Source organism: Mirounga leonina, unplaced genomic scaffold, assembly GCF_011800145.1.
Source record: "Mirounga leonina isolate KUSES-001 unplaced genomic scaffold, KU_Mleo_1.0 Mir_109, whole genome shotgun sequence".
NCBI lineage: Eukaryota > Metazoa > Chordata > Mammalia > Carnivora > Phocidae > Mirounga > Mirounga leonina.
This window is the reverse complement of record NW_023270244.1, coordinates 4,315,066-4,338,994: the sequence shown is the minus strand read 5'-3', so window position 1 is coordinate 4,338,994 and position 23,929 is coordinate 4,315,066. Positions and strand designations below refer to the sequence as shown.

Below are 23,929 nucleotides of genomic sequence, written 5' to 3'. Positions count from 1 at the left end.
TTATGTTTCAACTCACTGGGACTTCCAGCCAGAAAATTGAATCTTTACTTTTTCTACTCTGTAGGGTACTTCTTATGACTAGCGCTAAGCAGTAGTAGGACAGAGAAAGAAAACAAAACAAAACAAAAAACAGGAACAAAAACAAAAATCACTGCTACTCCTTTATTGCTTGGGGTTTGGAAAAGGAGAAAATAGGGGCAAAACCTGGATTGTTCTCCACTCTCAGTTTCATAGAATCTCCTTTTCCTTGCCTTTGAAACAGAAATCTAAAGCTTCTCTTAGATCTCTTCCTGACAACAGCCAGGATGCCTTTCAGATTTGGGGCTGCATTTGAGTCCAGGCTCTGTGATACTGGAGGAAAAAACTGGTAAATTCACCAGTTTGGGTTAAAGTTCAAATTCAGGTCTTATTCCTCAATCTTCATGTTGTTTTATTTATTTATTTATTTATTTATTTATTTATTTATTTATTTATTTATTTATTTATCAGAGAGAGCGAGCACACAAGCAGGGGGAGCGGCAGGCAGAGGGAGAAGCAGGCTCCCTGCTGAGCTCGATCCCAGGACCCTGAGCTCATGACCCAAGCAGGAGGCAGATGCTTAACCAGTTAAGCCACCCAGGCATCCCTGCCATTTATTTTTTAAAGGTTTCACATAGCTGTCTCATGCAATCAGTCCAGGACTTTTAGTTGCATTCAGCAGAAGAGATGGGGTGCAGTGTGTTTATTCCATCTTTCTTAGACTGGAACCCTAAGTCTTTTAAAGTTATCTTCAAGTGTGCATTATTTTCATTTCATCTGGAGTGATTTTATGGCCTAATTGTTGATTTTGTTGGCTGTCCTTCATTTTCTAATAGGCTGTAAATGAAAACAGTCTTGGTGTCAATTTTTCCACTTACTGTTCCATGACCTTAAGTAAATTACTTATTTAAACTCTGTATCAGTAAACTTATCTATAAGATAGGGACACAGGCTGGAAGAGGAGGAGGAGGAAAAGGAGGAGGAGGATGGGAGGAGGGGCAGGGGAAGGGGGGAGGGGAAAGAGGAAGGAGTAATCAGAAGGCTATTGCAGTAGTCCTGGAAAAAAAATAACGGTGGTTTGAACCAGGGTATTAGTGGTGGTAACATGGAGAGCCTCTTTGGCTTTCCTCCATCCTATATTCATAGTCTATTCATCCTAATGTTCAAGATGAATAAGAGGATGTGGTCCAAAAAAAAAAGGGGGGGAAAAAAACCTAGTGTTTCAGTTCTTTTTTTCAGCTGCCTCAAAAACAACCTTGATTTATGTTAAGTTTTAGTATGAGGAACTGGGTTGGTTTGCTCTACAGAAAGCTCAAGGGTGGGGCAGAAGGGGCTGGAGATAGGATAGTGTCTTCAAAAGGCTAAGGAAACACTGTCTATGAGAAGAAACACCAAATATATGATAAACAAGCAGGTGGGCACAAATAGAACTACAGGAAAGACATTATTAGGAGTTAGTTTAGCTTAATACCAGGATGAACTTTATAATTATTAAAACTGGAATGAGCAGTTTTGGGCATGGGAAAATATTGGTTGTAGGATGATAATGCTTTTGACAATATATAAATTTTGGTATTTTTCCCTCTTACACTAGCTTCTTCTTCATTTTGTTCAAACAGATTTGTGGAAGCAGCTTAAGTCAGTGACAGCCATTTTGCATGAGAATTGATTCTACTCTGTCTTTCCACCCTTGTTTCTTAAAGCATAATTTCTTAAGTGCTTACACAAAGTACCAGGCCCTGTGCTAAGTACTCTAGATGCATTATCTTATTGTATTTTCACAATATTTTGAGAAACCTAATATCATTATCATCATTGTGCACATGAAAAAACAAGGCTTGGCTCTCTGCTCCTCCCTGTTCAACAGACAGCCGCATCTTCTGGTGCAGTGCCAGCCGCATCCCTGAGACCCAATGGTGAAGGTCGGAGTGAATGGATTTGGCTGTATTGGGCGCCTGGTCACCAGTGCTGCTTTTAACTCTGGCAAAGTGGATATTGTCACCATCAATGACCCCTTCATTGACCTCAACTACATGGTCTACATGTTCCAGTATGACTCCACCCATGACAAATTCCATGGCACAGTCAAGGCTGAGAACGGGAAGCTTGTCATCAATGGAAAGTCCATCTCCATCTTCCAGGAGCGAGATCCCGCCAACATCAAATGGGGTGATGCTGGTGCTGAGTATGTTGTGGAGTCCACTGGGGTCTTCACCACCATGGAGAAGGCTGGGGCTCACTTGAAGGGCGGGGCCAAGAGGGTCATCATCTCTGCTCCCTCTGCCAATGCCCCCATGTTCGTGATGGGTGTGAACCATGAGAAGTATGACAACTCCCTCAAGATTGTCAGCAATGCCTCCTGTACCACCAACTGCTTGGCTCCTCTGGCCAAGGTCATCCATGACAACTTTGGCATCATGGAGAGACTAATGACCACCATCCATGCCATCACTGCCACCCAGAAGACTGTGGATGGCCCCTCTGGGAAGCTGTGGTTGCCACGGCTGAGGGGCTACCCAGAACATCACCCCTGCTTCCACTGGCGCTGCCAAGGCTGTGGGCAAGGTCATCCCTGAGCTGAACGGGAAGCTCACTGGCATGGCCTTCCGTGTCCCCACCCCCAAAGTGTCCGTCGTGAATCTGACCTGCCATCTGGAGAAAGCTGCCAAATACGACGACATCACCTGTGGTGAAGCAGGTGTCAGACGGCCCCCTCAAGAGCATCCTGGGGTACACTGAGGACCAGGTTGTCTCCTGCAACTTTAACAGTGACACCCACTCCTCCAACTTCAATGCCGGGGCTGGCATTGCTCTCAACGACCACTTTGTCAAGCTCCTTTCCTGGTATGACAATGAATTTGGCTACAGCAACCAGGTGGTGCACCTTATGGTCCACATGGCCTCCAAGGAGTAAGAGCCCCCTGGACCACCAGCCCGAGCGAGAGCAAGAGGAAGAGAGAGGCCCTCAGCTGCTGGGGAGTCCCTGCCCCAACTTGTCCCCCCAAACACTGAGAATCTCCCAACCTCCACCGTTTGCATCCCAGACCCTCTGAAGAAGGGGAGGGGCTTGGGGAGCCCTACCTTGTCATGTACCATCAATAAAGTATACTGTACCCAGTCAAAAAAAAAAACAAAAAAAAACAAGGCTTGGAGATGTAATAATCTACTTGAGTTCACATGACGATGTAGGCAGAATGATCATCCCCCAAAGATATCCACGTCCCAACTCCTGGAAACTGTGAATATGTTACCTTACATAACAAAGGGAACTTGCAGGTGTAATGAAGTTAAAGATCTTGAGATGGGAAGATCATCCTGGATTATCCAGATAATCCAGGGCCCAGTATAATCACATGTGTCCTTAAAATAGAAGGTCAGGGTCAGAGAAAATGTAACTACAGAAGCAGAATCAGAGAGAGATTTAAAGACACTACTTTGCTGGCTTTGAAGATTGAGGGAGAGGCCATGACCCAAATAATAGAGGTGGTCTCGAGAAGTTGGAAAAGGCAAGAAAACAGATACTTCCTTAGAATGTCCAGAAGGAATCAGACCTGCTAACGTCTTTATTTCACCACCATTGGACCTGTTTTGGAGCCATGATTTGAACTAAGTGGAAAACGTGTGCTCTACAGCATGTGCATCATGGAGTGTTTGCTTTAATGCTGATTATGGTTTTAGTGTCCTGTACACACAGACAGATCTAAACCACACAGACTGTCCACATATTACAGATGGTGTTCTTTCTGGAAATTTCATAATCATGGAGGCCGTGAGCAGGAGGAGGAATGCACTGTTAACAGTAATATGTCACTCATGACTTAGATTCAGAATTAGAATTGTAATGGGACCATCAAAGTTCTTTCATCTCATCTCTGCTTCTGAGGCTTGACCTCCCTCCACAGTGTCCTTGTCAAAGGTTGTCCAGCCCTGCCTGCACACCTCCAGTGACTGGAACTGCACATCCCCCGTGGAAAGCCATGCCATCTTAAAGCAACTCTGTTAGAAATTTCTATTTCAGATTGACCAAAAACTCTTCCTTGCAACTGCCATTACTATTATTATTGTTTACTGGCACATGGAATTTGTTGTTATTGGTTCTGTATTGGGGAATGTTAAAGTGGATGGCCTCTAAGCAGGCTTTTAACTCTCAAGATTCAAGTCCGATCCTTATTCAGGCCATGAATACCAGTCTTGTAAGGTTGCTGTGAGGATTAGAGCTAATGTTCATAAAAATTTCAGCATGCCAAGGATCTTCATAAAAGGTGATGATGATGATGACACAGTTTCACAAATCTGAAGGCAGCTTTCTCATCTTTTGTAGTTTTTTAAGCACCAGACTAAATCCCCCTCCCCAGATCCCAGTGTCTTCGAATGCCCATGTATGTGAAATTGTGTCAAGTACTCCACCTTCCTATCCTTTAAATATGCTCCAGTTTGACAATAACCCTCAAAGTATGAGTCTAGACCTCATCGTGAAATATCTTGTTTTGTGTGCTTTCTTAGTACCTAACTAGGGTAAGACCAGCCACAGTGGAGTGAGTAGACTGGAAGATATTAAATAGTCAAATAGGCCTGCGTGGACTATGGTAGCGGGACTCAGGGGGCTTAGGACTGCCTATAGCAAGAGGAAGGCAGTTGTGATTTGCATCAGGAGGGGAGAGTAAATAAGAAGATCCAAATGGTGCGAAAGGTCCAGAATGAGTAAGTTGTGGGGATTCAAAGACAAATTTCACTTGCTTCATAATCTTGTCCTTGACATATAACTTAGGCATATATGGACATTTCAACTGGAGGTATCAAAGCAACAAAGCTGTTACAAAATTTACTGGCAACAAAGAGGAGAGTTGAACCTTGCAATGGGAACATGTACTTTCATAGGTTTTCACTTGTCTAAAGCCAATTTAAAAGAACTTGGCTCACAACTTGAACTATCTGTTACATATTGTTCTCATTGGTCTGGCTGCCCCTTCTTTTGATAACCATTAGAACTCTTTTCCCATTAGAACTCAATATGCACTTGAACACAGTCATTGACTCCAATCACACTCCAATCATACTTGAGACAGTACATGACCGTCTCAAATATTCTTTAGTTAATCTTCCTACTAGGCATTATTAATCATGAAATACCATCTTCTACCACACTTAGTATGACCACTTGACAATGTTCAGTGAATCAAATCTTTTAGGTAAAGTCACAAATTGGATTTACTTTTGATTATGAACACAATGCAATCATATTCATTGGAAGCACCCAAATTCTGACTAATGAGCTTGTATCAAGAAGTTAATAGTCATAAAATGGACTTGTACCATAGACTCAATATCCTTGATCAGACTTTTCCTTCCTTTGAATCAAGTGAAGAGAAAACTACCTAACCAGCTTTTTGATCAGATTGGTTCCTCACCCATTATACAGACTACAGTAATAATTTGTGATTAGCAAAATCAACAGCTATGGTGAAAATTATTTTAAAAGCCCATTATGCTTATAACAGTCCACAAATCTAGAAATATCATAAATTACCTCTACAAGAACATTCACAGTGAAATGAAATGAACAGACTAAACTTGACTGAAATAGGGTCAATAGGGTTTACTTGTGGTGGGAAAAAGGCATCTGAGGCCTCAGAGTGAAACATTTTCAAGTCATTGGCCAAAAAAATGAACAATTATTAAAATGAGCCTGACAATTTGCCACATGTGATGCTCTCAATAGCTTAACTAGATATTCTAACCACCAATTATTCACCAGGACAAAGAATAAAATTAAGCACTGGAGAAAGAGAGCTAAGAGTAATCAGTTCTGTAATTTGAACAAATAATGTTTCAATGTTATCAAAAGCATTTCTGTGCAAAACAGATCCCATTGCAACTAAAATCCTAAATCTAAGATTAAGGCAATTTCTCAGCAGCTTTCACATTCTGCCCCAATTGTAAAGGGCAGGTAGAGCTATCAAAAAAGAGTGACTGGGTTTTCAATTTGAGATAGGCCCTGTGCTAAATGCTATAGGGAATCCAAGAAATTTATATTTCAAGGAGATTAAGACACCTAGTTGGCTGGATCAGGAATGAACCTTAACATGTCATCTGTGCTACATGAGTACAGGGACAAAACAAAATCATTGGCCAAGGACAGGTCAAGGGCCACCAGATAGGTCAATCCAAGTCAAGGTGCAACTAGAAAGTAAGGTCAGGGTAAACGGAGAGTATGAGTCAGAGCACATAAGGAGGAGTCACTTGAGCACACAGAGAGATGGCAGCTGCATACAAACCAAGAGAAGAGGCTTCAGAATGAAACCTATCTCGTTGGCACCTTGATCTTGAACTTCCCAGCTCATACAACTGTGAGAAATAAGTTTGCTGTTTAAGTCACTCAGTCTATGGTATTTTGCTATGGCAGCCCAAGCTGACTAAGACACTAATTAAATGCCTACCATCTCCCAACACTCCCAACACTTCCCCAACAGGGAAACAAAGATGAGTAGAACATAGTATCTGCTTCCCAAGGGTGTGGAGGCTTAGAACAAGTAATCATGGCCATGTGCTAACTGCCATAACAGAGAGAACTCAAGAGGGGAGCTCATAACTGTCAAGAGAGCCCAGGGAAGCCTTCCTGGAGAGGAGGACATTTAAGTAGGATCCTGAAGGATGAGTAGGAGTTCGTCTGATGCTCAAGCGTTTCTAGTGAGAGGTAAGAACATGGGCAGAGGGGATGAGCTGTATGAGAGTACAGTGGAGCAGAAGGGAAACATCAAAGACTGTATTTCACTGCCTGTAGGCCACACAATTTTTCCTATTTTAGTATCTCAGAGGTTGGGATTTAGCTTACAATTGATGACAAGTTATAGTTTACTTGATGGTGTTCTTTTCCCCCCTCTTTCTTAGTGCAACATAAAATAATTTGATGTGTTACAACCAATGGTGCATTAGATTTGGTGAAATAAGGCTGTTCATTTTAGCTCGAGCACAAAGACATGGCACAAAGGAGGAGATCGGAAAAGCAGCAGGGCTCATAACTAGAAGGGCTTTGCCCTTTGTCCTGTAAGAACTGGGCTCCTTTGAGAGGTTTTAAGCAGATTTGTGTGCCGGACCATGTCTGAGGCAGAGGGACAATTAGAAAGCTAATGACATAAACTGTCCTGGAAGAAGTAAGTGGCCTGATCTAAGGGATCAGGGGTGGCCACAGAGAAGAGCTATTGACAAGGCTGACTCAGTCAGGACCTGCGGCCGACGCACCAGAGAGCATGTGAGTAAGGGATTTAGGCTGACTCCCAGGTTTCTGATCTGGAGAGATTGAGGGATGAAGCCAGTCATCAGGATGGGTGATATGAAGAGAAGGACATGGCCACAGGGAGGAAGAGGAAGCAGGTTGGCATTGGGATGCCGTGAGAAATACAGACGGGTGTACAAAGTTGGTGTTAGAAACTGGGGCCTGACATCAGAAGAGAATCAGCGCAGCAGCTGGAGCCTGGAGGGCCACTCATGCGCTGTAGGAGGAGTAGCAGCTGCTGTGGGCATGGTGGGGCCTGTCCAGCAGGAGACTATCCGGTGCAGTGAATGAAAGAGGAAGGGCTGCTAATGAAATCTGGAGAAATCCAACATGAAAGCAGCATAAAGCAGATAAAGGAAAAGATAGTTTACCCAAAGCCCTTGCTAGGCTCTATTTTGCATAAACAGAAAACTCTACAGACCAAACCAGTTCTGGGAAATTGCTTCAGAGGTCCCCCTGTTTACTTTATATCAGCTTGATTTTGCCTGTAGTCTCCTCGTTTATGAACCACGAGCTCGGTACCACAGCTCTAGAGGTGGAGACGGGTGAAAACCAGAGACAAACAACAACAACAAAATGAAAGGCGCCCTTAAAGGCAATAGCAAAGAGTCAAGAAGGCAACAAAATTCGAAGGTCAAGAGCAGATAAGAGGAAGACGCCAGCACACGTAAGAAAGGTGGCAAGCTTTGTGAAGTCGGGATGCCTGAGGAGAAGTCCTTTTAATCAGATTCCTCAACAGGACCCGCCGAAGGTTGAAAGGGATCCCCATTCACTTGTCTTTCCTCCAGCAGCCACATAGTTGAAAGAGTAAATGAACTTGGCATCTTCAGTGTCCTTCTCACCATGATTATGCTCATTCTTTCCAATCTCCCAGGAGGTAGAATCTAATGGGTAGAATAAGGATCTGGGTTCAGACTTAGGCTGTGCTACATATTCGCAGAGTGGCCTTGGGAAAATTATGTAATCACTTCAAGTCTCCATGTTCCCATCAGTAAAATGAGGAAACCTACCTCCCCTGGTTGTTGTACCAAGTGAGTTACCTCATATTAAGAGAGTATTCCCGGTAATATTTGAACTCAAATCAAATCATCTTCAGAGCCAATGTTCCAGTCCCAGGAGCCGACCCTCTCACCACTACTTCCTCATGTATCAATCCCATTCTGCTCCAATGCTGTTTTTAGGAAACCGCTGGTTTTTCAGAGACTATTATAAACCGTGGGAGATTAAACATCCACAAACCCCCATCCTTCCCCTCCAGGGATTTATAATCAATTAAAAGATAAAATACAGAACATTAAAAAATAATTAACAGGGGTGCCTGGATGGCTCAGTCATTAAGCAGTCTGCCTTTGGCTCAGGTCATGTTCCCAGGATCCTGGGATCGAGCCCCACATGGGGCTACCTGTTCTGCAGGAAGCCTGTTTCTCCCTCTCCTACTCCCCCTGCTTGTGTTCCCTCTCTCGTTGTCTCTCTCTCTGTCAAATAAAATCTTTAAAAAAAATTAACAAATTAATGTATTAATATAAAATATATTAAATATATAAAAAATAACAATATTAACTATGTATTCATAAGCATGTGAATGTATAGAAAAATACATGGGCTGACACACTTCAAATTGGTAACAGTGATTATTTCCGAGTAAACTATGGATCGGTAGAGTTGATTGTACAGTCTGAATTTTACACGATGACAATGGATTTAAGAGTTAAATAAAATGAGAGGGCCAGAAAAAAAAGAATAACTAGTGATAAATGTAGCAGCATAAAGAAATGAGGGGTTCCTTTGGCCAATGCCAAGGGCACCGCTGGCTGGGACAGCAGCTGGACAGAGAACAGAGAGGTGAGACAGCACGGATGAGTTTCATTGACAATGAAGACAGCAGGGTACCCAAAACAGACCATTTGAGTAGATACAGAGGAGGAGATAGGCGTGGGATACTAAATTGATGCCAAGTAATGAGGGGGTTGAGTGTGAGGCTAAAATATTTGGATTTTTTAGTGCCCAATTAAAGCACACTCCAGCACCGTCATAAAGCCTTCAGTCTCTCTCCCTCTGCATGATTAATCCTGAATTCCAATCAGATCTTAGACAATTTCTGCTAAGCCATCAGGGGTAGTTATAAGCAAGAAAAGCCCAGTCTCCACATGGTGTCATTGTGAATCCACAGGCACTGGGGAGCCACTGAAGGTTCTTGAGCAGTGGAAAGAATGTATTTGGAATATTTGCCTATAGAAACAAAGTGCTCTCATGGGGACATTGTTGTACGATAAATACAGCTTTGTTTAAAGTTTATCTTTCCCTTACACTTGCCACACCCTGAAGGAAGGTCTGTGGTGTTTTCTGGCCTGACTCATCACCCACTGTTCGGTTTGCCATGAGTGTAGCAGGTGTAAGAGTCGAGGTCAAAGCACAGACTAGAGTGAGCTCCAGATTCTGTGTGACCTGGACCAACTAAGCCTGCGACACTTAATTTGCATTTGAGAGATGAGACAAGATTCTGTTTTTTGAAAGATGACAATAGGTAACCAAGTATCCTAGACTCCATGTGAATAATCTATAAAAATTCACTTCCATCTCTTTGTGTCTGAAGTGCTTTGGTATAAAACGCTTGTGTGGAATATTCCTGTTATTACTTCTATAAATAAAACTATATTCCTACTGACTCAAATACTTTATATTACTCATAGTTCAAATCTCTTGAGTTTTCAGTTTTAAAACTCAATTCTCTTAGGAGTCGCAGAGTTTGTCCAGCACATTTTTTTCCAGGGCTGAATGCAAGCATCAGACAGGGTCTGACAGGATCTCAGCTGGGGTTCGCCACCAAATGGGACCAGAAACATTTAGTCACTGCAAGGGCACCAGATGCTGTGGTTTGGTTTCCTACATTAGACAAAGGGTTAAATGGGGGGCAGGGGGGAATGAGCAAACAGCAAAACAAAAACACACAAGGTGGACCGGCTCCAAGAAGAAAACTTAGATGAGACATGTTCTGTTAGAGACTGACTCAATGAAGCGCTTGATACTTCCCTCACACCCCCAGGATTTCTCTTCATTTTATGTTAATTTATATAGTACTTACATATGCCAGATACTGCTCTAAGCATTTGATATCTACCTATACACCCATCCATCTATCTATAGATATATAAATACCTATATAATCTTACAGGGTATACTATTCTTTTCCACATTTTGAAAATGGGGAAACTGAGGCACAGAGGCTCGAGTAACATGTCCAAGTTCACACAGACGAGTTAGGGTCGAAGTGGTCATTGGAACCCTGCTAGTCTGACTCCAGGGTCCATGGCCTTGGCCACCGTGCCACGATACTGTTTAGATTTTATACAATGAGAAGGGGTATGTATTTGGGGGTCCCCTCATCTCCACCCATAGCTATTTCCTTTCAAGGTGAGAGTCTCCTCATTTGTTATTAATCTGGTTCTTTCCAGCTCCTTCAGTAACCACCTCACCTGCTTCCTCAGTCCCCCTTCCCAGAAGCTCCTTCCCCGGCACAGATGTTCAGATGACCTCCCTTCTTAAAGAGCAAAACCACGTAGGTGAGCTTGGTCTCTCATCCTCACTCTTCCCTCATGTCACCACCAATCTCGGAATAGCCATCAGAATCATTCGTCCTGGACGCCTGAGCACCTGGCAGTCAGGTTTCTGTTGCAAGGTTCTGTTGCACCCACCTTCTCAGAAGCCACATCAGACCTTGCAGGCACCACCATTTGGTGGCTTTCCCACGGGTCTTTTCTGCCCAGTGTCTGTGCTGCATTTGACTCCGTGGATCACACCTTCCTTCAAAGTCCCAGCTCTTCTTGCTCATGCTCCCCTGTCTCCTGGTGCTCCTCACTTCCTCCTATGCTAAGCTGGCCCTCCTGGTCCCCTTGCCCCCCCTCCTGTTTCTGCGCCCACTTCCCTGGACTGCATCCACACCCCACACCCGCAACTTCAATGATGACCTCCCTCTGCATCTCTATTTCTAGTCTGAGCCCCCAATGACACCTCCACCTGCATCTCCAACTCGGTCCGGGGCTCCACATGTGGCAGAGTGAAGCCAGGAGAACGCTCATTTCACATGGTAGGGTCTCACTGACTGTGCATTAAACACCTCAAAGATCAATGCAGGTTTCATTCTGCCTGCAAGAACAATCACTTAAAATGGTGACTCACTGCTCATAGCCCACTGAATGTAAAAAAATAAATAAATAAAAATGAACAGGGAATATAAAGTGTAAACGTGAATCAGATGGAGAAGGAAAGAACAGTTCATATTTTATGCCGACTGTATAATGACCAACCAGGACACCCCTTCATGTATTGCTGATGTCTTCATTCCTTTCCCTCTTGATGGTTTCGAAAGAGCCACTGTCTTTTACCCTATTCTGTAATTTCCATGGCCTCCTTAGATTGTCCCTCGAGGTTCCACCAGGATTTCTGCAGATGAAAATTTCGGGGCTCCTTCCTTTCAAACAACACATTTGAGATGGTTTTCTCTTCTTTGATGAAGATCTCGTATGACGGGTCAGAACTTGTCATCCTGCAACAAAATTAGAGTTTAGCAACGAACCTGAAAAGACTGGAATCTGTTAGGAATTACCTCTTAGCACAAGCAGAAGCCGTAGAACAGAATTGAAAAGAGATCTGGAGGCAAAAGAAACTCATCCAAACCTAGAGTAGACGATCCTCCTTGTAAAGATCTCCAAGAATGGACTTTACACATCCTGCCTTGGTAACTCATTCCATCAATTAAACAATTATAGACTCTCAGAACTCAAAGCAACAGGCTTAAATCGCCTGCAGAGATATTCAAAAGTGTCTTGGCCGCACGTCCGAGGGATCTGTTTCAGAACTAACAAGCCAAGCTGGGCGCTCTGGGTCTCCCCCTGATTAAACAAAGAATGAATACGTTCTTGTGGGCCTGTTCTAAGGAAGCTCTAACTTCGCACAGAGGACCAGGGAGGAAACCACCCTGAGGGCAGTGTGAATCCTAAATCCGGGCATCTAGTGAGTCCCTTAAACAGGTGAGCTCACAAGCAAGCACACACAAGAGGAGCAGAGCAGGAAGGACCAAAGGAGGAATTCAGATTATCCTGTGCTCTAATGAGGGCCGCGGGCACGACGGGGCCACAGATGAGGCTCATAAGCAATTGGATGGGTCCCTGGCGGGTAAATGGAGACCCTCTCAAGCGGGCAGGCTCTAATTAACCATTTATACTTCCCCTCATGGTGTCATTCTTTGTGGCACAAACCCTCAGAAACTTGTCCCCAGGACTCCCTCCTCAGGGGAGAGAACCAGGCCCCACGGAGCCCTTGCACGCATTTCTGCTTCCCGAATTTGCATGTGACTTTTCTGACCTCACTGCTCTTCCCATAGGATGGAGCCTCTGCAGGGAAACCAGGAACGGAGTCTGCACAGCACCCTGACCCAGATCTTTGTCCTATTTGGTCATTGTCCAACTCAGTTCCTGACTACCCTCACTTTTGTGTTTAAAAAGTGCAAATCATTCCACTTTTCCCCCATCCCCCTCTCTCTTTATATGTATTTAAATGTTTTTCTCCCACTTAACTGTAACTTCTTCCTCTGCCCCATAGATTGCCCCCTGCAAGTGCCTTGCCCATAGTGGGCATTTCACAGACACTTTCTGAATGAATAAGCGAATGTCCTACTAATACCCTCAGTTATATCAACACCGCCTTCTACTTTCCCAGCCAGGGTCAACTCCATCCCTCCTCTCTTACAGGGAGGGCTTGTGTTCTAAATCTCTGTAGATATAATAGCGATTTTCCACTTCTTTCCTTCCCTACCTTTTTTCTCTTTTTCCAACTCGACATTCAGAAAACTCACTCTGGAAGATGACAGGCCCTCCCTTTCCTCAACTCTGTTCGCCTCCAGGGATCACCTCCAGGGAACGGAGCCTCGCCCAGCCTCCAGAGGCCCAGAGTGTGTCTCTCTCTCCAAGAGGGAGTCAGGTCAGTTTGGTGGTCTCAGTTCTCACCCTCCAGAGACCTGGCTTTAACCTCCTCATTCACACATTTCTGTCTTCCTCAGCACATCACAGCCCAGAGCTCGGGGGAAGGTCACAAGAAGCAGGCAATCAAAATAGGTAACAATTCAAGATGGAGTTTCTCGTGACCCACGGCCCGAAGTTGAAGGGCAGAGGATGGCCACTGCCTGGGGGTCATCCTCAGAGATCAGCAGCACTGGAGTCTGACCGCCCGCCAAGGTTCCCGCCAGACCTCAGCAGATGACCTGAACTCTGACCCTTCATCTAACACCAACCAGCAGTGTAACCTTTGATAAAGAATTTAACCTCTCTGAGTCTATTTCTTCTTCTCTGAAATGGGCATAAATTTAATTTTCCTACAGTGACATAGATGTTTATGTTTCCTCATCTACGTTTTCTGGGAAATCTAAATGACAAAATCAGAGCCTGGTGTGCATAAAGAACCAGAAGTCTATAGAAGGAAAATGGTTTGCCCAGGTCTACACAGCATTTTCCAGAGCCTCGTCCAACCTAAAGTCCAAGCTTCAGCTGTTGTACTCGGAGGGCCCCAGACTCCCAGCTGCTCCCACTGCTCCAGAGTGCGAGTAAAAACACTTAGAAACTGATAAGACACTAGGTCGGATGCATTATTATTATGTTTATAATCAATATAAAGATTGTTGTGCGTTCTTGTCCTATAACATTATGGCTGGTTTATGTGCTCTTACCTTAGTTCTTTAAAAACAGAAATGACAAAATTTTATTGCTTAAAAAACCCCACATTTTTATGCTTCCTCTGCTTTATTTTTTTTTTAAATGACAACAGAAACTTTTAGGTTGTGAAGCATGTTTCCATCCTATATAGCTCCACCTGTGTGCAGATACTATGGTTCCAAGGAGACTCATATCAACTTAAAGACAGAAATTATTGCCTACCATCTTCCCCTAATCCCCAAATCCTTCACAGACTTTGGCCCAAGTCCGCTGAAAGATGCGCAAAGAGCAAAGGTAGAATTCTTGGTGAGAGCTGTGCAGGGTGATCCAAAGGAGTGGGGGAAATCAGCCAGCAGTCCTCCTGGGGCTTGCACAAGTACTAAAATGAGAAAAAATAAGGTGGGGGGTTACAAAACATCTGGGGATGATAAGGAGGAAATAAGCAAACTCAAGAATTAAAAAAAAAAAAACAACTGTTGTCCAGAAAGGAGCATAGCACTTCAGAACAGATGTTTTGGCTTGAAATTTTCCAGAATGGAACAAATGAGAGGGGAGAAGCAGCCAGAGAACCAGAGCATGGTGAGTGAGGACATCCTACAAGAGCCACTGGCCCTCAAAGAGTTAATGAGCATTTGGAGAACCATCAAGCCCTCATCTTTTACTTCGAAACCCAATCCCTTCAAAATATGCTTATTTGTCTTACAACACTCCAAGTGCAAGGTTTGGCGTGCTTAGTAGCGAATTCCCCAAAAAAGGCACACCTATGGAAAACACTAAGCCAAGGGCAAATCTCCTTGGACAGGAGAGTGATTCGGGGCAGGGTGGGGGGGGGAAGGGGGAGAACGGCGCAGTGGACCAGTGGTGCTCCCTGGAACACAACTGATGGTCCAAGTTAGAGATCCAATGGCAGAAAAAGGGATTGTTTTTTCCTGCACCTTTCTGTTATCTAACCTGGTATGCATCTGAATTAGAGTGAACTTTATGAAAGTCACAGACCAAAGTGTCACTGAAGATAAAATAAAGAACGTGCAGAGCTTCCACATTAACCTACAGCGGAAGGAGACATTGCCTGTTCTTGGCCTTCTGTGGATGTGTACACACTGAAGGGTTTTAAAAGTCCAGAACAGGGCACCTGGGTGGCTCAGTTGGTTAAGTGTCTGCCTTCGGCTCAGGTCATGATCCCAGGGTCCTGGGAACGAGACCTGCATCAGGCTCCCTGCTCCGTGGGGAGTCTGCTTCTCCCTCTCCTTCTGTGATCTCTCTCGCTTTCACTCTCTCTCAAATAAATAAAACCTTAAAAAAAAATAAAATTCAGAACAGGACTAAACCAGTTCTAAATGACTTTTACATATCATGGCTACAGTATAATAGTATATCTATTCAAGCATCGTTTAGCTCTAGGCAGCTATTGGAAAACTTTATTGACCTGACCATGTTTTCTTATATATTAATAAGGCAGTTCTTTCACGTTCTAATAAACATCTGATTCCATACCAGCAGTATCCGAAAGATACATAATGAGAGCCGCATATGGAATTTAAAGCTTTACAGTAGCCACATTTTTTAAAAGGTAAAAAGAAACAGATAAAATTAATTTGAACAATGTATTTAATGTGATGTATCCAAAATTAACATTTTAATATGTAATCAACATAAAAAGTATTAATGGGATATTTCACAATTTTCTTTTGCACTAAGTCTTCAAAATTTGATGTGTATTGTTCACTTACAGCACATCTCGATTTGGACTAGCCATATTTCAAGACAATAGCCACATGTGACAAATGGCTACCATATTGGACAGTATAGGTCTAAACTGTCACTGGGTTGACATAATTATTTTCCTTTTACCCCTTATTTTTGGAACACTGTACCTTAAACCTTATTGTAAGAACTGCCGGCAATGTTACATCCAACCTATCACAGAACATAATATGTACCCTCAGCTGAAGCAAAAATAAATTTTATGCAACAATGAAAATTTGGTGGCACTCCGATGAAAGAGACAATATGTCAGTGTATCCTGATTTACCTGTTAGGAACCACTGGTATAGTGAAGGACACAGTGTCACCCTGAAAGGCATGCCAGGATGTGAATTTTTTTTTTTTTAAGGATTTTATTTATTTGAGAGAGAGAGCACGCGTGCAGGTGCATGAATGGGGGGAGGAGCAGAGGGAGAGGGAGGGAGATAATCCCAAGCAGACTCCCCACTGAGCATGCAGCCCGACTCAGGGCTCGATCCCCCCACCCTGAGATCATGATCTGAGCCGAAACTGAGTCTGACACTCAACTGACTGAGCCACCCAGGTGCCCCGCCAGGATTTGACATCTAATGGAACATGTGAGGGTTTAGTGATCAGGAGAGTTAAAGGACCAGGAAATTACAGATATGTGTAATATATGTAACATGTATGTATGACTCTACACATTTTAAGACTAATTTACATAGTATGAAAACTGGCAAGAGCATTAAATAACCTTCATCCCAAATCATTTTATATTTTCATCGAGATGTTTTAAGACTGTTGATTGTTAGTACATGTGCTGTGTAAATAATATTTACTTTAAAGTTAAGAAATGGCCCCATGCTGAAAAAAACAAGTAAATTAACTATGGATATAAGGTCAAAGGAAAGCGTTTTTGCCTTCTGGCAGAATAATTCACATTTCTGAACAATTGCCAAAACACTTAAAGAACATGCATTTGCATTCTGCATTTAACGTAACAAAAAACAAAAAACATAATTTAGATATACTTGCCCTTATTAATTTGCTTTTCTGAAGTCAGTTGTAAGTATGTTGATCCCCCCTTCTCCCTTTGTTTTTCCCCTGGGATGGTGCCTGACCACAATGAGGCCATAATTGGAGAACATAGAAGGATTGATTTGAAAATGTCATGAATGTTGTTAATAAACTCCCATTGACACAAAAGGTTCATTAATTCATTCTGCAGGCAATCAAGTTCACCATGTCTAGGGTATATTGTAGAGAATGAAACTAAATGGATGAAAAGGCAGATAAAAGGCATTTTTGAATATTTTTTAAAGTGAAATAGCAGAAGATGTAAATCTCAGGGTTAGAGTTGCCAAAATACATTAAGCCTTTATGTATACAACATTTCAGCTAAACAGCTCCGGAAAAAATCCTTTGCCCACAGAAGAGTGTTCTTTTCACTCCCTAGTAATCTCAATTCCCTGCTAAATCTTCAGTTATAATTTAATCTATGCAAATTACAGTGAATTTGTTCTGGTGATCAAAAACAAACAAATACAAAGGAAATAAGCTGCATATTCCTTAAGTCACTCAGTTCATTCTAAAAGATTATTTTTATAACTGATGTTAAATCGATTTGATTTTCACAGTTGCTTTCAATTAGATCAAATGGCTCTTTTTGGAATGTACAAAAAACAGAAAGGTATAAAAACAAACTCTTTTTAAAGTGGATAAAGTGCTATCCACAACTTCATTAGATGTATTTTTCCACTGCATACTATTTATTAACATAGTGTGTCATTAGCCTTGATCACAGATGGTCCAGAAGTCAAACTTGCACTGAGAAATTTTTTTAATTTGCCATGCAATTATTCCGTTAGGATTTTGTTTGTCAACTGAGAAAACGTGAGTACCTCTATGAGATGCAGGTTAACCATGCGTTGACCTCTGCATGAAACTTATAGTCTGGCTAACGAAGTTGTTACACAATTATGGAACCTCTTTGTCATAAAATGTTTCTTATTAAAAAAAAAACAAAACAAATTTGTCTGAGAACAAAAGGAATAAAAGATTCAAATATCCCAGGGCGCCTGGGTGGCTCAGTTGGTTAAGCGACTGCCTTTGGCTCAGGTCATGATCCTGGAGTCCCTGGATCGAGTCCCCGCATCGGGCTCCCTGCTCGGCAGGGAGTCTGCTTCTCCCTCTGACCCTCCCCCCTCTCATGTGCTCTCTCTCATTCTCTCTCAAATAAATAAATAAAAAATCTTAAAAAAAAAAAAAAAAGATTCAAATATCCTTACACAGCTTGGAATTATTTGTTAGAAGGTGCTACTTTGACTCTCAATATCTCAGATAGTCAATCACCACTTATCTGGCAGTTGTAGTTAATAGTAAACACACATATGCCTTGAGTGAGTAGATTTTTGGGAAACTCAAAGAAAGGGGGCCACATTTTACATCTGGACAGTTTTTGTATTTTTTATTTAAATTCAATTAATTAACATATAGTGTATTATTAGTTGAGAGGCCTGTGGCTGGAGGGGCTCAAGCTGACTTCTGGAATGCAGAGTTCTAACGAGAATCCTTGCCCACCTGAAGGTGACTGATTCCCAAGTCTAAGTGTGGCTGTGCCTGAAAAGAGAAGGCCTTCCATTTTTAGCTACAAGAAAACTCTCTCTAAACCTTATATTCCTGGAACAATAGTGCATTCAAATTTTACCCAAGCAGTGCTCACCATATAATAGGTGCCTGTTAAATGCAATTGAAAAACCAACTGAGCAAAGCTAAGGCAGGTTGGCACAATTGTAGAAGTGAGACTGTGCTCACATTTAGGCCCAGACAAGAACTGTTAAACACTAACTCAGCGAACACGGGCCAGTCAAAATCAGGAACACAAAGATCTTCACCTAGACAAGTCAGATCTGCGCAAAGTGATTTGTCTTACTTTTCTTAGCCAACTTATCTTGGAAGGTAACTAATTTTTTTTTCATATTTATACATACTCCAATACACTGTACCTTCTAAAGAAAACTAAATCTGACTCAAATCAGTAGTAACACACAAATTACTGAAGAAGTTAGATTCTTTTCTCAAGACCCCCAAGAACAATTTCCAAATAAACCAACCACAAAATCCACCACTACTTTGTTGGTAATTGACTTCTGAAAATGGCATTTTCACTGGACTAGGTATCATTAAGGAATGATGGCAACTTGGTCTTATGACAACCTTGCCTTGTGGTTGCATTCTTGAATGGTCACCAATAGACAGTGACTTTCTCCTATAACCAGAAGTACCCAATTTCACATGCTTGTAACTTATTTACCAATAATTCATCTTACAAGAAGCAAGTCATTGTCATCATTGGAGTTGAAATAAAAACTCAGTTTTTCATGTTGCTATTTCAAGAGAGGGCACTGTTAAAGATAGCTCAGTAATTTGCTACCCAGGCTATAACATATTCAGTATGCACAATTCTTGCAAGCTCTAACTTTTGAGGTAGGCAGTAAATCCAAAGACAGTTCATTGTTAAAGAAACTGGACAACAGTTTCATCCTCAACTCTCTACTTATGGAAATGAAATAATCAGGAATGGGTAAAAGATTCTATCTTCGTGGCAGCAAAGAAAAGCTAGGCTATTAACCTACCCATGGCATACAAATTATAGAGGGCTTGGGGGTGGTTCTTCAAACTAAAGGATATATTTCACAACTATAATTCATAATATACTACAAAAAAAATTAAATCCAGGAAGTCCAGGACTCGCCAATCATTGTTACATAATTAATATTCAATGGGAAAATGAATGATATAAGAACATCAAGGATCTTGTCTTTATACAATATAATCTCCCCCCCCCCCCCGCCCCTTCTCTCTCCGTCTCCCTCTCTCTCCCTCATTGAAGTTCACAGAGTAATTCAAAGAAGCCTTTGGTGTCAAACAGACCTCTAGTGATACGTATTTGGACAAGTTATCTAAGTCCACTGAGCCTTGGTTTTCTCACCTAGAAAATGAAGGTAATTATCATTAGAATAGTACTAAAGGTATTTACTTCACAAGGTTGCAAGGATCAAATGAGATTACATGTGAACATCTGTTACAAAAAGATACCTAGCAGGGGCTTATGAAACTTTCTTTCCTTCTTCCTTTTTTTTTTTTTTAAAGATTTTATTTACTTATTTGACAGACAGAGAGCACAAGCAGGGGGAGTGGCAGGCAGAGGCAGAGGAAGAAGTAGGCTCCCTGCAGAGCAGGGTGAGCCCGATGTGGGACTCGATCTGAGGACCCCGGGATCATGACCTGAGGCGAAGGCAGTTGCTTAACCAACTGAACCACCCAGGTGCCCCATCTTTCCTTCCTCCTTTAAAGACAAACTAGATTACAGCACATTCCTCGCTGAATACTTTCTCTATGAATCACCTAGAGGTAAAGGGGAGTATTACATCTTTTTAGGAAGACAAGACAAACACATTAACTTCATACATATTTACTTAATACATACGCAAACCCTATATGGCTGTCCTCCCATAGGCAGGCGCTGTTGCCTTCTACAAACTTCGAGGTCTAACTCAGCATAGGCTTAGTCCCAAAAAGCAAATCCATTCCATTAAGCACTGGTAAGCAATGCAGATTTTACTGAAGTTTTGTGAACGGACAGGGGAGAGGGTTAGAACTGCAGACCACATAGAAATCAGCCTCAATAAACTCCTCTTTGAACCTTTGTATTTTCTCCCACAGCCCTTTTTTGATACCAGTCAGAAACACTTCATACATGCTCATCGCTGGGCCAGGTGCCAGGGGTACAGGCACGTGATCCTTGGCCTCGCGGACTTCCCTTTCCCCTTAGAACCCATTCTCCAAATCTCTGCTACTGTCCCAAACAATTCAAAGTGGTGTGTACTACAAAACGAAGCAAAAGCTGGTATAATTAACCAGGCCAAAGTTCTCTGGAAGTCAGTTAAGCAACTGTCTGTGGTCATCCCAACAGTCCCCTTGGGGTAAGGATGTCATCTCCAAACCCGAATGGCTTATCTAATTATCCACTTATCAAAACCAAACATTTCTGGCTTTGGAGAGTGGGGAGAGAAATTCTTTGCTAAGGAAAAAAATAGCAGGACTTTCTCCATGCCTTTGCTTTTACCATATACAAGGCACCACAGCAGGTGCCGTGGAAGATACAAATTTGTCTAAGACACAGTCTGTGGGAGATTTACTATGATCCTCTCTGTGACAGGAAAGTAGGGAGTTCCCGTATACAGGGAATTTCCTATAGAATGTTATGAGTAACTCACTTTTGGGAAAGAAGATGGAAAAATCAAGGTGGCTATTTTGGGTTGGAATATAACATATACATTATTGAATCAAATATATCTGTGTATTGGTCAATGAAACCTGGACAGAAAAGTGTTCCAAATTACTAGTATTTGCCTTCCTATGCAATGGTAAGCGATTGAGCCAACAATCCAGGTCCAACAGGCCAATAAGTTAGGTAGGCAGGATCTATCCTCTGATAACTAGGAGCAGGGAGTGCTAGACAAAAACTGAGGTGGCTACTTGCCACACAATATAAGGAATTATGTTGTGGAAATCTTCCAACTCTGGGTTGAGGGCTTCTAGTCTGTGGCCAGTGGGAAACCACGGTGATTCATGAAGAGGGAAGTGGAGTGATATAATCCTTTTTTGTGAAGATTATTTTGAAAACTCTACAAAGTAGCTTACACGTGGAGAGAAGGAAAGCAGGGAGGCCAAGTGTGAGGGTCTAGATTGGGGAGTGTGGTAAAAAAGGAATGCACCCAAGTGTTGAGAATCAACCTCAGGGAACTCCTCTCTGGACCTTTCTGTTTTCTCCCACGGGCTTTTGTAGAGACCTTTCCCATCAGAACTCATTCTCCAAATCTCTGAAAAACAATTTCAAGAAAATTGCTGACTGATCAGATGTAGAGGAAGAAGTGCAAAAGGGAAGAGTCAAATCCAACTCTGATCTGGATTTCAAGTTACTGAGATGACAGTAATGCCATTTATAGAAATGGGGAACTGGCGATGAGAGGCCAATCTGTGGTTAGGGGCAAAGCAAAATTAGTTAGGTGGGAAACATTTCACACATGCTCATCGCTGGGCCAGGTGCCAGGGGTACAGGCACGTGATCCTTGGCCTCACAGAGCTCACAGATGAGGGGAAAGACTGACACTACATAGTTACATATCATTTAACGATAGGTGTAATAAATTCTGTAGGGTTGTCAAAGAATAAACAATATTTTGTGTTGTAGTTTCAGACTTAGAAATATTCAAGCCATCTTTTATTTTTAAATGACTACAGGGAGGAGAGAAAGGAGCAAGCAGATCTCAGAGCTCAGAAATCATCCCACATTCACAGCAGCATTATTTGCAAAAGCCAAAAAGCAGAGGTAACAGAGAGGTCCATCAACTGATAAATGGGCACATAAAATGTGGTACATCCATATAATAGAGTATTATTCAATCATAAAAAGGAATGAAGTACTGATTCATGCCATAACATGGATGAACTCTGAAAACATTTTGCTAAGTGAGAGAAGCTGGTCACAAAGTTTCGCATATTGTATGATTCCATTTATATGAAATGTCCAGAATAGGATAAGCCATCAAGACAGAAAGCTGATTAGTGGTCGCCTAGGTCTGGGAGCTGGGGGTGGTTAGAAAGATTGGGTAGTGACAGCTGAGACATATAGGATTTCTTGACCATGGTGACTGTCGCACAACTCTGAATATACTCAAATCCATTGAATTGTACACTTTAAATGGGTGAATTGTATGGTATGTAAATTACATCATAAGAGAGATCTTTTAAATTTATTTTTTATTTTAAAGATATTTATTTATTTGAGAGAGAGACAGCATGAGCGGGGTTGGGGGGAGGCAGAGGGAGGGGGAGAAGCAGACTCCCCGCTGAGCAGGGAGCCCAATAAGGGACTCGATCCCAGGACCCTGAGATCATGACCTGAGCTGAAGGCAGATGCTTAACCGACTGAGCCACCCAGGTGCTCCAAAAGAGATTTTTTTAAAATCACCTATATGGCAGAATAAAGAGGTGAGCTGTATTTTTTGAAAACCTAAGAGAGTTCATTTTAAGTCTAGTTCTATCTAAAATGGTTAACAACAGATATAATTCATGAACAGTCCTCTCTACCAGCCATGGTTTATGCTTTAACACAATTATCTAAACATTGAGGTTTAAATGTCAGATGGATAATGACAAGCTCTGTCTTAAAACAGCATAACAACTTTGCATGCTAGCAAGCAGAGCATATCATATTTGATCATTCTTAGGACCTTTACTTAGTCACTGAGTCACCTAACCAAAGCTCTTGGTTCAGTTCACTAAGTTGTAAATTCAGCTTCCCTGTATTTTACAACATGGTTTCTGAAAAACAAAATATTTTTAGTTCCAATTGATGTGCTTCATGATTTCCCTTTAATCAAAACTGACTTCCTTCTTAAAGGGGGACTAATTTTAATTTTTTTTCCTCAAAAAATATATTTTAAATAATTCTCTTTTTCTGCCAGGTGCTAAGAGAGCCTACAATGGGGAGCCAATGTAGTCTGGCAAGTCAGAGAATGCTTCCATAAGGAAGTGATATTTAAACTGTGATCCTCAAAGAAGGACTGTCAGAGAGAAGGAACTGCATATGCAAGGAGCCTAGGACAGAAAAGACCCTGTACATATTGAAGGTTGCTGGTATATGACAGGTGATGACCTACCCAAGTAGCATTGTCTGATGGGTGGTTTTATTTATTTATTTACTTTAAAGATTTTATTTATTTATTTATTTATTTATTTATTTATTTATTTATTTAATTTATTTGACACAGAGAGAGAGCACAAGCAGGCAGAGTGGCAGGCAGAGAGAGAGAGAGAGGGAGAAGCAGGCTCCCCACTGAGCAGGAAGCCCGATGTGGGGCTTGATCCCAGGACTTCGGGATCATGACCTGAGCTGAAGTCAGACGCTTAACCAGCTGAGCCACCCAGGCACCCCTGATGGGTGGTTTTAGATACTGGGTTGGAGATCAGGATAAAAAGAGTCTTACCTTGTCATCAAAATGAAAGTGAGCACGGAGAAGAAAGAGAGGAGGAAGTGAGTACTTGTATGGGAGCGATGCCTACAATTAAAGACAAAGCTATGGAAGAGGAGCTTAGGCATGATGACTGGACGGGTCGGAGGGAAGTCAGGGAAGAGCAAAGT

General features: G+C 42.2%; 1 pseudogene; it reads left to right on the top strand.

Annotated features, from left to right (window-relative positions):
- Positions 1–1,916: 1,916 nt before the first annotated feature.
- LOC118019790 lies at positions 1,917–2,947 on the top strand (annotated as a pseudogene).
- The last annotated feature ends 20,982 nt before the right edge of the window (positions 2,948–23,929 follow it).